This window comes from Triturus cristatus, chromosome 5_2, assembly GCF_964204655.1.
Source record: "Triturus cristatus chromosome 5_2, aTriCri1.1, whole genome shotgun sequence".
In the NCBI taxonomy this organism is placed as follows: Eukaryota; Metazoa; Chordata; class Amphibia; order Caudata; family Salamandridae; genus Triturus; species Triturus cristatus.
In genome coordinates, this window is record NC_140588.1 from 412745532 (window position 1) to 412758503 (window position 12972).

Sequence of the window (12972 nt, forward strand, 5' to 3'; positions counted from 1 at the left end):
ACCAAATAAACATAGCTATACTACAGGAAACACATTTTGCTCCTCGGGGTGGTCAGCTCTCTCAGTGCAGGATGAGGGGTGAGTGTCTTACAGTAGGGTTCACATCACATTCTCGTATTAGTGTGGGTTTGTCGTGGCTCGGCATCAGACTAAGGAAGGTATGCTTGGACAAGGAAATAAGATATGTGCTTTCTTACCGCTGCAGGTGGCACTTTGAGGCACTCTTTTTTTTTTTTTTTTTTTTTTTTTTTTTTTTTTTAAAAACCTTTATTTCGATAGATGCACAATACACAGCGTCTGCCTACAACCCCCTCGGGGCCGGCCGCTATGACATTGGAGAACATAGAACAATAATGTCAGGATAAGAAAAGGTTTAATTTTATGGTTTTGTCGAGTACAACGTAGTGTACTTCGAACAGAGTCGAAGCTAATCACTGACCAGGAGAGACATCACCGTTCACGGAGCACCCAGAAGGAAGCGTTATATAGGAAGGCATTGGTAAGGAGACAGGTGGCCACCATCCAGGGACGAAGAGCATACACTATACCACAGAATGATAAAACACAATAAGCTCCTTACTAACACTGAACCCCGACCCCGAAGAAACAAAGAAACATAAAAGAAAAGGAAACCAAAGAGGAAGGGAGAAAGAAAGAGAGAGAGGGCCATAGAGACGAAGAAGACATAGAACACATCCCATCCCCCCACCCTGCATACCAGCGGAAGGCCATGGCCCACCCCCCCCCAATAGGCATGCCTGTCGCCCCAAATGAACCCCAAGTAGGAAAGAGAGTCCGGAGAGTGGGAAATAACCTCCCAGTCTCCGACTCCCAGAGAAGGCAGGAGGAGGAAATGTTACATACTCCCGGTCACCACAGCCCATTAAGCATCCCCCACCCTGAAAATCATCAGCACAACTGAAGAAGCAAGCAAAGCGGCAGGTGGGGAGACTCCATTTCAAATGTGCGAGCAAAGCAGATAATTAGCAGCCTCATCCTAGTCCCCGCCCGCCAATACGTACAGCAAACTAAAGAAAATCGCCCAGCCCCGGCCCGATCCTGAGCGGCCCCACAGATCCACCCCCGCGGTAAACAGTAGCAATTTACACACATGCGGCACAACCGATACATAAGCAAATATTCTAGTCCGGGTCATGCCAGGCGGTCAAGCAGGATCATCAAGGGAGGCAACATCAACCCTGGCCTGAACGCGGAGACCCCACCAAACATGGCCGCCGCTGGGAGTGTACCTCAGGCAGAACAAAGGAGCAAGATGGCCGCTCACGGCAAAGAAGACGCAGAGGGAGAAGAAGCGAGAGTTCCCAGTCATAGACCATCACCACATCGATAGTGACAAACACAGTTTTCCCCACCGAACGGCACACACTCCGGCGATGTTGAGGCAGACACGGCAACACCCGCAGAGGCAGAGTCTCAGCTTGTAAAGTGGAAGGGAGCTTTGTATCTGCAACTTGATCATTAGACAAACCCTCGACACTGTAACCAGGGAGAGGACGATCCATAGTACCCCCCTGTCGCCAATTTGTATCCGCCTCGAAGGGAATGAGAGGCATTGGGGGGTCAGACAACCGCAGTAGTTCCCTGGATGGCATAGCAGCATCGATCTTCCACTCCAGTTCTCGAGTGCGTTGGCACCATGTCGCCCGCAAGTCCCCCAGGGCTAGAAGGATATCACCATAGGTCAGGTCTGCTCCCTGCTGCAGCATGCCGACTGTATGTAAAGGCGCCACCGGGACACCCTCCAGCTCGACAGCAGGCAGTGAAGCCTGCGTCAGGGACATGGCGGCCTCCGCCTCTCCGGCGAAGCAGACCGGCACCGACACCATTTCCGCCGCCAGCCCACCTCGGAGGGGTGAGGGCGACTCCATAGGACGGAGGAACAATAGTGAGGGCAAGAGGAGTTGCTGCTCGCTATACGGGGCTCACACGATGGGAGAGCCCTCGGCTGTGTTGCAATGCGGGTGGTGGGCGCTCTCAAACGGTCACCGCTCTGACCGCTGGTAGGAGGACAAAGGAAGATTCGCCAGCCCGGACCCAATCGTACAGGAATTCTCTCCGTCGCGAAGAAGGCTCCGCCAGGCCGCCCACTCCACGTCCGGTCACATTTCCCCCGGCGCCGGTCCAGCCCCAGGTCGTCTCACCGTACGTGATAAGCGGTGTCCGGCGGTGGTGGTCGGGCCAGAATGCGTGGGCAAAGTCCAAAGTCGGCAAACTCTATGAATCCTCGACCAAAAAAGCCGGCGGGAACATCGGAGGAATGCGGGAAGTATCAGCGCATTCGTGGTTACATTTGCTCGCGCCGTAGGCAGGATTAAAGATCAGGATGTCATGTAAACAGCAGACGGGCTGCGGAGCCGGGAGCTCAGACGTCCTGTCCGTCCGCCATCTTGGCTCCTCCCCCCGAGGCACTCTTAATAAGCATTTATGGTACTTACTTTGATGATCCTCAGTTTTATTACTCGCTACACAACAAAATTGCACATTATAGCCACATACCGCAAATATGGGGCAGAGATTTCAATAGTGTGCTATCCCCCGAACTGGATTGATCAATAGGACCCCTGAGAAAACTTGCAGCACCTGCGTATGCTATAATTGCAATAGGTGATGCCAGCGGAATGGTAGATGCCTGGCAACATAGCAGTCCACAGGGCATGGAATGCACACACTATTCCTCTGTTCATGACATTCATACACATATAGACTATTGGCTAGTATCCCACAACCTATTGTCTTACATGAACTGCTGTGAGCACCTGCCCCGAACTTACTGAGATCACTCGTCAAAGGCCTTCACTTGGCGCTTGCAGCAATACTCACTCCTAGACGCAGTGTTCCGGGAGGAGCTTGCACAGGCTATCAACTAATACTTCTGCATTACCATGGGCAGTTTGTCCAGTATGGCTACCTCCTGGGAGGCCTTTAAAGCCTACATTTCAAAATACGCTGGTGTGTTATGATCTATCCGAAATCGACTACAGAAACTGGAAGATGAACTGAAGGAATTAGAACATGCATCACGTGCTGGGCCCAGCCCACAGATCCTAGCACAGACCACGGCTAAATTGGTAGAATATAACGAATTAGCCCAAAATGAGTTGATGCACTTAGGGAAGTATGCTATGGCTAGAATATATGTTGAGGGAGAAAGACTTAGCATTACACTGGCAGCAGAGGGAGAACGAGGTGCCAATGGTACATGATGCTGAGGGTAAGTCTACACGAGGGGCGGCACAAGTAGTAGATAGATTTTGCACTTACTATATCGAATTGTACATATCGCGTTCAACACAGGAAGATGATACTGCCCCTGAATATCTATCCTATATTGCTATGAAGTGCATCTCTAATGCCCACAGGGAAAGGCTGATGACCCCCTTTTGCCCAACTGAGATAGTAAGAAAAAACTATAGTGGTTCCGTAGGAGTGCAAAAAATTACTTAAAATCAGTATTCAACAGGAAAATGGTTGCTTAGTACATAACAAATGATTAATAATGATATAAAATCAAGATTAGCAAACCAATTCAGTACGGTTGGAACACTAGATTGAATTAAACAGCACTAACAAGTAGAAGCCTGCAGAAAGTTTGCATTAAATAAATTGAAGCTTTCATGGGTATTTACAATTATTTACAAGGTTGTCAAAGCGGAATACATAGAATTGCAGTGACAAGAGGTATGGTGATATTCAGTGCTCAGTGATGGTGTTCAGGTGCATATATACAAAGTGAAAGAATGAGGGAATTGGAAAAAAGGTCAGAAAACAAGGGCAACACAAAATCTCCAGTGGCTAGCACATTTGCTTAGTGATTTAGACCAGGAGATTTGCTAAAGCTGAACCAAATAGTAGCGTCGACGTTTCGACCCATACAGAGCTCAGTGAAATTGTCATATACGGTCTTCTTCAGGACATGAGACGGTGACAGCCCAGCATGGGGGTGGGCTCCCTTAGGCATCCCTCGCAGAACGGGGGCGGCCAGAAGATCTGCAACCGCCAGGAAGGCTCAAGATAATCAATATCTGTTAGTATCCAGAAGGCTCAAGGTATTCAGTCTAGGCTTATGGAATCCTAATGTGATTGATGGAATGGCCCAAACACGAATAATCCATGAGGGCAAAGTAACAAAGTTATGAAAAGAGGTCAGTCACAGTTCAAATCCTGTGCCTGCGCGTAGCTCATCAGTACCCAGGTTCCACGGAACATAGGGTCACCCCATTGTGGTTAAACTTCAACTGAGATAGTAGCCGCACTTAAAGACATGCCCAGTGAGAAGGCACCTGGATCAGATGGCCTCTGATCCAGCGGCGCACCAACAACATATACTCCAATACCATGTATTCACCTGGGCCCATCAATAACACGTACACTCAAATTCACCTGGTTAGTCACTGGGGGGTGTTTGTTTGTTTCATGTATTGATCAGTACTGCAATAATTCGTATTTCTTACTAATTATTATCACGGATCAATAAGTTCTTTCCATTTGGTCGATGAACCAAATTAGTTGGAACTAGTTGGAACTAGTTGGTGGTGACGATGCACATAAACTTTCTTGCAAATAATACATCTATAAAAATAATCACAGATTCAGGAAGTTTTCAAAACCTTTATCTAAAGTTTAAATGTGAGTGAACCATTCAAATACACACCACGGACACCATCAATCATTAGGAAGGAAGATTCAATCAATTCAAATACTCTCACAATTCAACAGATTGACATTGCTCAGAAAGGAGACAGCAGTACATCGGAAAAAATATGAAATTTATAATTACCACAGATGGTGTGAAGACCAACCCCCTGGCCAAAGGGCTGGTAAGGTCCCCGGCAAAGATCAGGGACAAAGGCTTCTGGACAGGAGTCAGGACAGGACAGTGAACCTCTCTAGACCACCGAACACGTCGCACCCCTCTCTGACACTCTCTTCCTCCTCGAGATTCTTCCGAGATTTTCTTCTAATCAATTTCTTTAGATAGGTATTTCTCTATTTGAATCTTCTTCAGCATCTCATCAGTATCATCAATAATTTCGACAGCATCTTCCCTCGCTGCATTCTCTCAGGATCACGCACACCCAACTAACTAAATTACCTTAGTTATACCTTTTGGGATTCATGTACCACCCCCTAAATTTGCAATCTCGTAAAAATACGAATTCTGATTGGATAGGCAAAGGGCATTCGGTCATCACACCATGATAGCATAGCACTTTCTTTGTTGCCAACCCCATCCCTTTATTAATATGCATTTTACTTTATTCCCACCGAGTTTATTCACATTTGTAACATTTTTATCAATAATGTTCATATGACTTCAGCCACTGCACTTCTGACATCTGGGTTCCCAGGGTTTTACGATCGGTGGCCTTGGATGTGGTCCAAAAATGGGATCATTCTTCCAAGGGAAGTAGCGGTCACACATGCGCAGAAGGCTTTCACCCAATCACTCAGGCTATGCAAGAAGGCCCAAAATACGAAATAATAAAAGGTCAAAAAAGAAAATATTAATTAAAGAAATAAATGATTTCACTGTATACCGCCTATCTCTACTCTATTTTCCATTAATCATTAGTACTTTCCCTGCATTAGCTCTTAGTACATAAAGTGTTTTCTAAATAGCAAAGCAGGTGCCATGCATGTGGGTCTTGAAGACGCCATGTTAGTGCATTCTGCTCATGCGCGAGAAATTCCCTCCAAAGCTGTTAAACGTCACATTGCGTAGATGCAATTGATGCATGCGCAGCAACGTTTTCCCTATTAGAGCAGCGCTTTTAGTCCGCTATCCGTATTACTGGTTAGACAACACATAGGCAAGCTTCTCTGTCTTATTTATTTAAATGTAATGTGCAAGGATTAATCACAAAACACAATTTATAATTCATGTTACTAAATTAAAACTAGTGAATTGAATCCGAGAAAGTCTCACATAAACGAGTCCTTGCTCCATCAATTCCCTCTCTGATGACATCTAATGCCATCATAAACTACCCACCCTAAAACAGATACCAACTATCAGTATTCTCTAAGCTCCAATTTTGTTTCCCACTTTCCCTTCTTTCTCATTACTCTCATAATATTTCATGTCTTTATAGAGCTTGCCTTTCATTTCCTCCATTTCTATTTCATCATTTTCCCTCTTTCTTTTCCTTCCTTTTTCATTTATTTTATATTTTCTTCTTTTTCTACAACACTTACACCAAATCATTATTGTTAATGTTATTGTTGTCACTCCTACTAAGGGCAAAATTATTTGACCTAAAAGACTTTCCCCTATAATACTAAACCAAGTCCCTATTGAAGTTACACTTTTTGTTAGTCTCTCCCACATACTGTCAACCTCCAGTGGTTTCAAAATGTCATTACATTTCGTAATTTTCTTTATGTACCCTTTAATCTCTTTACTTTTATCAGGAATGTAAGTGCAACAATGTTGAACTTTCAACATTCCACAGACTCCGCCCTCTTTTGCTAATAAGATGTCTAGTGCAAGACGATTTTGTAAAACCATTGATCTAATTACAACCATTTCTGTATTGATCATCAAGAAACCTCCGGCAGTATCAGTCGATAGACGATCAACTACTGTTGATAACTGACAAATTCTACGTGAATTTAGTATAACTCCCACTGAAGGTATTATCGCACTAAATATATCACCTACAATTTCTGAAAAACTAGCTCTCTTTGTTTGTGTTAGTCCATTAGAGTTTTCATCGCTTCCAGTGATTCTTTTTATGTGGTAAAGTTTCAGAAATACAATCTCTAGGTAGCAGCTTCCATACCACTGGGCAGGTAGCTTAAAATAAGCATTATTACCACACACATAATAAATTCCTGGAAATACTGAATCAGTTCCCCCTTTTAGTCCCCAGCCTCCCAAAATTAGGAAGTTATGTTCACATTCACTGGAACCAATAAATATGTTATTGTAATCTGTCTTTAATCTATGAATGCAGATCTTCCCTTTCTTTACAAAGTCCAGGGACATCGCAGCATGAGCCTTGCCAGCGGTATACATTCCCTTCCTTTAAGCCCATGTTGGAACATGAGTTTTCTGTCCAACAGCTTTCTTTTGGAAGTCCTGCCTTCTTTCCTCAACTAAATTCAAGAAACCTTTTCCTCTTCACGTAATCTACATGTTAAATTGTTTTTATGTGCTTTAACTAAATCTATAGACTTCATCGTCAGGAAGAACTCACCCATGAACTGTGCACTCTGAGCACTAAGTACAGGATTCATGTTCCTTCAAAAAGGATGTTCTGAAAATACTAAATCTGAGTTTGAATAATAATATTGTAATTTCCCAGTTGCATAAAACAGCCTTACTAATACACTACATGATATACCATATGTCAAAGGTATGTGATGGTATGTGACTCCCTCTGATACTGACGCTGGTAATTTCATACAGACATAACAATCACTAATTTCCATTGTGTCAACATACTCTATTAATAACTTTGTGAAGACATTTAATGATGTGTCATTATCTGTCACTGTGTGATGGAAATCTGTCTCATCTGCTGCTCGTAATACTACCCTATCTCTTTTATATGTAGCTGTACTCTTATTAGTACCTGTGTCATTTTCTTGTTTGTTGTCATAAGTAACGGAACTGCTACTGTTAAAAATAACCATATTAATATCACTATTATAATACTACATATGAATGCCTTACAACATCTTTGTACAAAATTTTGTTTCGGTTGCTCATTAACTCTTTTTCTTGCCATTTTAATCCGGGAGGATAATTTCTCCTTTTACTTTAGCACCCAGAATTTTCAGATTTAAATGTAATGAAATCTCACTCTTTTTCTTTCACTGGAATAGGATTCTTATTTTCAGATTCCTCTCTTATGTCCAGATTCTCAAACTCTTCCAATATAATATAGGTCCTTTCAGGGCCTTGATATTTATTGTTCAGAGTTTTCAATCTCTGACTTCTTTGTAAGTTTCTCTCTTTCTTTTGTCTTGTCTGGGTTTGACTTGAGATCTCATTCACTTGTTCTGGCTTTTCAATTATCCTTTTCAGAACATATGTCAGTCTTTTCACTCCTCCTGACCAGTTGTCACCTTCTCTGGCTCTTTTTATTTGTACTGCGCTCTCACCCTCTTTATCCTTATTCAATGTTCTTTTATTATTATAGCAGTTTGGCACAATTTGTTCTGTCTCAGTTGACTCACTCTCTATCTGTACCTGTTCAGGCCTTTTGTTTATTATCTCATCCGCCTGAATGTGTTCTTCTTCTTCTAACTGGTCCTGTTTGGGACTGTTTTTAGCGTGTCCTTCTTCGTCCACCCAAACTTGTTCTTGTTTTCCTAACTGGTCCTGATCAGGTCTTACTGCAATTTGCTTGGCTGCTGCCAAACCGTGTTCTTCTTCTCCTAACTGTCCCTCCTCAGGATTGAAAACAGTTTCAGTTTCATCTACCTGAGTATGTTCTTCTTTCCCTGTCTGTTCCTGCTCAGATTCTGGATTTGCTTTGTTCTGCTTCTTGTTTGGACAATTACTTCAGGTATATCAATTTCTGGTATCCATCCCTCCTGGCTTATGCTCGGTTGTTCCAAGTCTACAATTTCAGAATCCAACTCTCTAGATACTTTGACTTCACAACCTCCAGCTACTACAACTGTCTTAGTCAGTTGTTCAGTCTCAGAATGGGCTGGTACCCGTTTGGAATGACTAGCATGAATCCAATTGGGTAATCCTGCACACTTTACTGCAGTGGTAGTAACCTGTATGACTTGACCAGGATCATCCCACCTCGGCGCTAGTCACGTTTCCTGGCGTGTTTCTTCACTACCACCCAGTCTCCAGGATTCAAATCATGTGCTTGCGTTGGCTGCCTGGCAAATGCGTCTTCTCCAACCTGGTGAGAGACAGAACGTGCTAGGTCAGCCAATCCTTTGCAATAGTCCAATACCAAATCATCATTTATACTCATTAATTTATTTCTAGGAATAAATGCTTGTCTCATTGCCCTTTCCATGATGATTTTGTGGGGGCTTAGTCCGGTTTTCCTATCAGGAATACTTCGGAGTCCCATCAACACAAGAGGCAATGCATCTGGCCATGACAATGATGTAGATGCACACACTTTAGCCAATCTCGATTTGATTGTGCCATTCATTTGTTCAACCACTCCAGAAGCCTCTGGGCGGTATGCACAGTGCAATATCTGATCAATTTTGAATGTTTCACAGATTAATCGGATTACCTCATTGTTAAAATGAGGTCCTCTATCTGATTCTAAAGTGACTGGGAAACCGCAACGTGGGATCAGTTCCCTCAACAGTAATTTAGCAACTGTGAGACCATCATTTCTCCTAGTGGGCTAGGCCTCTACCCATCATGAAAACAAACACACTATAACAAGGACATACTTCATTCCTCTACATGAAGGTAACTCTATGAAGTCTAACTGTAGTCTCACAAATGGACCTTCGGCCTTTCCAATTTTTCCCCATCTGACAACTGTTTTTCTGCCTGGGTTTTGCTGTTGACAAAATTAAGCATTTCTGGCAAAGGCTCTCAGCGACCACCCTGAACTTTGGATTATACCAATTTTGTCTGAAAAGTCTAGTCATGGCATCCCTGCCTACATGAGTGTCACCATGATACAATCGTGCCATTGGGGAAAGTAAGTAGTCTGGCATAACTGGTCTACCGCCAGGGTACACCCATACCTCATCTTCCACTCTTCTGGTGCAACCTGCCCTTAACCAGATTTCCTTTTTGCTCACCTCACCCTCGTCCTGCAACTGCCTCACCTCTTTCCATGTTTCCGGAACTGAGAAAAACATAAGTTGGCATCTGTTTTCACTTGTTTCAATTATACCGATTCAGTGCCATATCAGTTTTTGCACAATATTTAGTAATTTGGTCAGCATAACGGTTACCGGCCATCACATAGTCATTTCCTGACTGGTGAGCAGCACACTTGACCACTGCTACTTCCTTTGGCAACTGAATTGCTTCTAATAGATCCAGAAAAAGTCAGAAATCATCTCTGCAGCCAAATCTGGCCATAGTCGTGCACAATCCCGAAACCATATTGACTGTCAGTAAATATGGTTATCCTCTAATTTTTCCCAAATTTGCATGTTTTGATCAAAACCATTAATTCAGCTACTTGTGCAGACTTTACTCCTGGTAAATGGGATGCTTCAATTACACCTGAAATTTGGCAAACTACATAGGCAGCATTAAGTTCTCCTCCCTCAATTCTCAAGCAAGAGCCATCTACAAATAGCTCGTGATCTGGGTCTTTCAGGAGCTCTTCCCTAATGTCAGGTCGGGGCTTTGTGCACAGCTCTGTCACATCTAAACAATCATGATCTATTTCATCCATCACCTCTTCACAGGTTTGATCCGGGAGTAGAGTTGTGGGGTTTAATACTGTACATCTCACTACTGTCACATTTTCTGCTCCCAGAATCACTCTTTCATACTTAGTCATCCGACTGGGAGTAAGGAGCTGAGTTTGAGTTCTGGTTAGAAGAATCTCAACTGAATGTGGGATGAATACCTTGACTGTATGTCCCATTACAATAGTTTCACTTTGTTCTAAGCTCATACAAGTAGTAACAACTGCCTTCAAGCAGCCAGGCAGAGCTGAAGCTACAGGGTCTAAAGTAGCAGAAAAATAGGCTACTGGACGTGTGCTCAATCCATGCCTTTGAGTCAAAACTGAAAGTGCACAATTTTCTCTTTCACAACAGAACAATGCAAATTATTTTGAGTAGTCTGGCATGCCTAAAGCCTCACATAAACAGTCTCGTAATCTCATAAATGCTTCAACACATTCATCAGTCCAAACAATTGGGTCATTTGCACATTTCCGCGTCATTTGGCTTAATGGTTTTGCCAACAAGGAAAATCCCATAATCCAACTACTCCCAGAAACATTCTCATTTCTCTCTGAGTGTGAGGTAGTGACATTTGCTTATTTATTTTTATTCTTTCTGTAGTTACTTTTTTGACCCCTCTTTCTAAAGTGTGGCCTAAGTATTTTACTCCTTGTTTACAAAACTGCAATTTTTCAGGCGATACTTTGTGTCCTCCTTCTGCAAAATGGTTCAACAATGCAATTGAGTCAGTGACACAGTCCTCGCGAGTCCTTGATGCGACCAGCAGGTCATCAATATACTGCACCAGGACTGACTTCTGGGTCATGACTAGTATTTCCAGACACTTTTTCAAGATCTGGTTAAAGATTGAGGCACTCTCGGTATACCCTTGAGGAACTCTGCACCATGTAAAGACAAGGTCATCAAACTTAAAGGCAAACAGATACTGACTATCTGGATGCAAAGGAATAGAGAAAAGGCTTGGCATAAATCAATTACTGTGAACCAGCCTGCATTCCAGGGTATCTGGTATAAAATCACTGCAGGATTTGGTACTACTGGACAACAAGGCACCACAATTTTATTTATTTTCCTCAAATCCTGTACTACTCTGTATTTTCCACTAAGCTTTTTAAGTCCTATTAAGGGCGAATTGCAAGGACGGCTCATTATTTCCTTTAGAATGCCTTGTTCAATCATCCGTTTGATTTCTAAAGCAACTCCTGCTTTTACTTCTGGACTCATCTTGTATGGTCTAGTGTTTGGGTAATCTGCACCTTTCTTTCACGGTTACTTTTACTGGATCTACGTTTGCCATTAATCCAATTTCCTTGCCTGTAAAATCCCACACTTCTGGGTTCACTGTGGTTCTCAACTCTTCTGGTAACTCATTTGGAGTCATCAGAGAAAACAATTCATTTGTTTTGGTACCTTGTTTGGCAAGCATGACGTTATAGATAAGATCGTCATCAGGGGTTTGGAAAGCAACACCATCCGGTGTGCAATAGATTGTGCAATTCATTTTGCACAGCAGGTCTCTACCTAATAAATTTACAGGACTAGAATCACAAACAATAAATCGATGCATATCTTTGAAATTACCAATATGCACCTCCATTGGCCTTGTAAGTAAGGTTTTAATGTGTTGGTTAGAAACACCAACGACTTGGATACTATCTCATGAGAGGGGTAGGTTTGGGATGTCTGCTGTTCTCACAGTAGAACGGGTAGCACCAGTATCCAATAGAAAAGTGATATCATTACCTTCCACTTTCCCATCAATAAATGGACTTGACTTCACTTTGGGGCTTATGCTCGCCAAGCGAAATATTGCTCAGCGATGGGGAGCGCTACTCCCTCCTACGGTGGGTGATTGGGAGAATGACTTGGATTGGGCAATGTTTTGAGAAAAGACAGTGTATGTAGCCCGTCGTTGTCCTAAGAAGTGGACCCGCATTTGGGGCTTGTGGAATTTTTATCGGGGGGATATATGTCAACCACCCCTCGCCTTTGACAACGAGATCCCTCCTCACCCTAGACCTTCCAAAGGATATTCTGTAATGTGTATATTGCCTATTGTTCCTGTGCGGACTGATTTGTTACTTCCTCCGCAATGTGATTGAAATGCGGATGTTTGTTTACAAATAATAAAAAAAAGTAAAAAAAAAAAAATGGACTTGACTGATCTACTGGCAAGGATGCGCCAAGTATGCTCTCCTCTTCCTCCCCTCTCAGGCACTGTCAATCATCTGAGTCACTGTCATTACTTTTCAAAAGATATTGTGAAATCACAGAATTTATCTTACCACTTCCTCCTGGAAATCCAGCGTCCGTACCGTGTCTTTGAGGGTTCACAAAGTTTGGCATAGAAGCTGGAGGCACCTGATACTGTGGATTGACTACCTGCTGTGGCTGATTCACAACCCCTTCAGTCTGCGTCTGTGAGTTCAAATTTTGATTTGGCCCATTATTATTCTGAATATTCTTACACTCATTTCTCCAATGTCCAAGCTTTCCGCATCCATGACATGGAAACTTCTTTTTCGCATCCTCTCTATTCATTTGTCCTCTCAATTCACCACTATTCATTCCCCGATCACT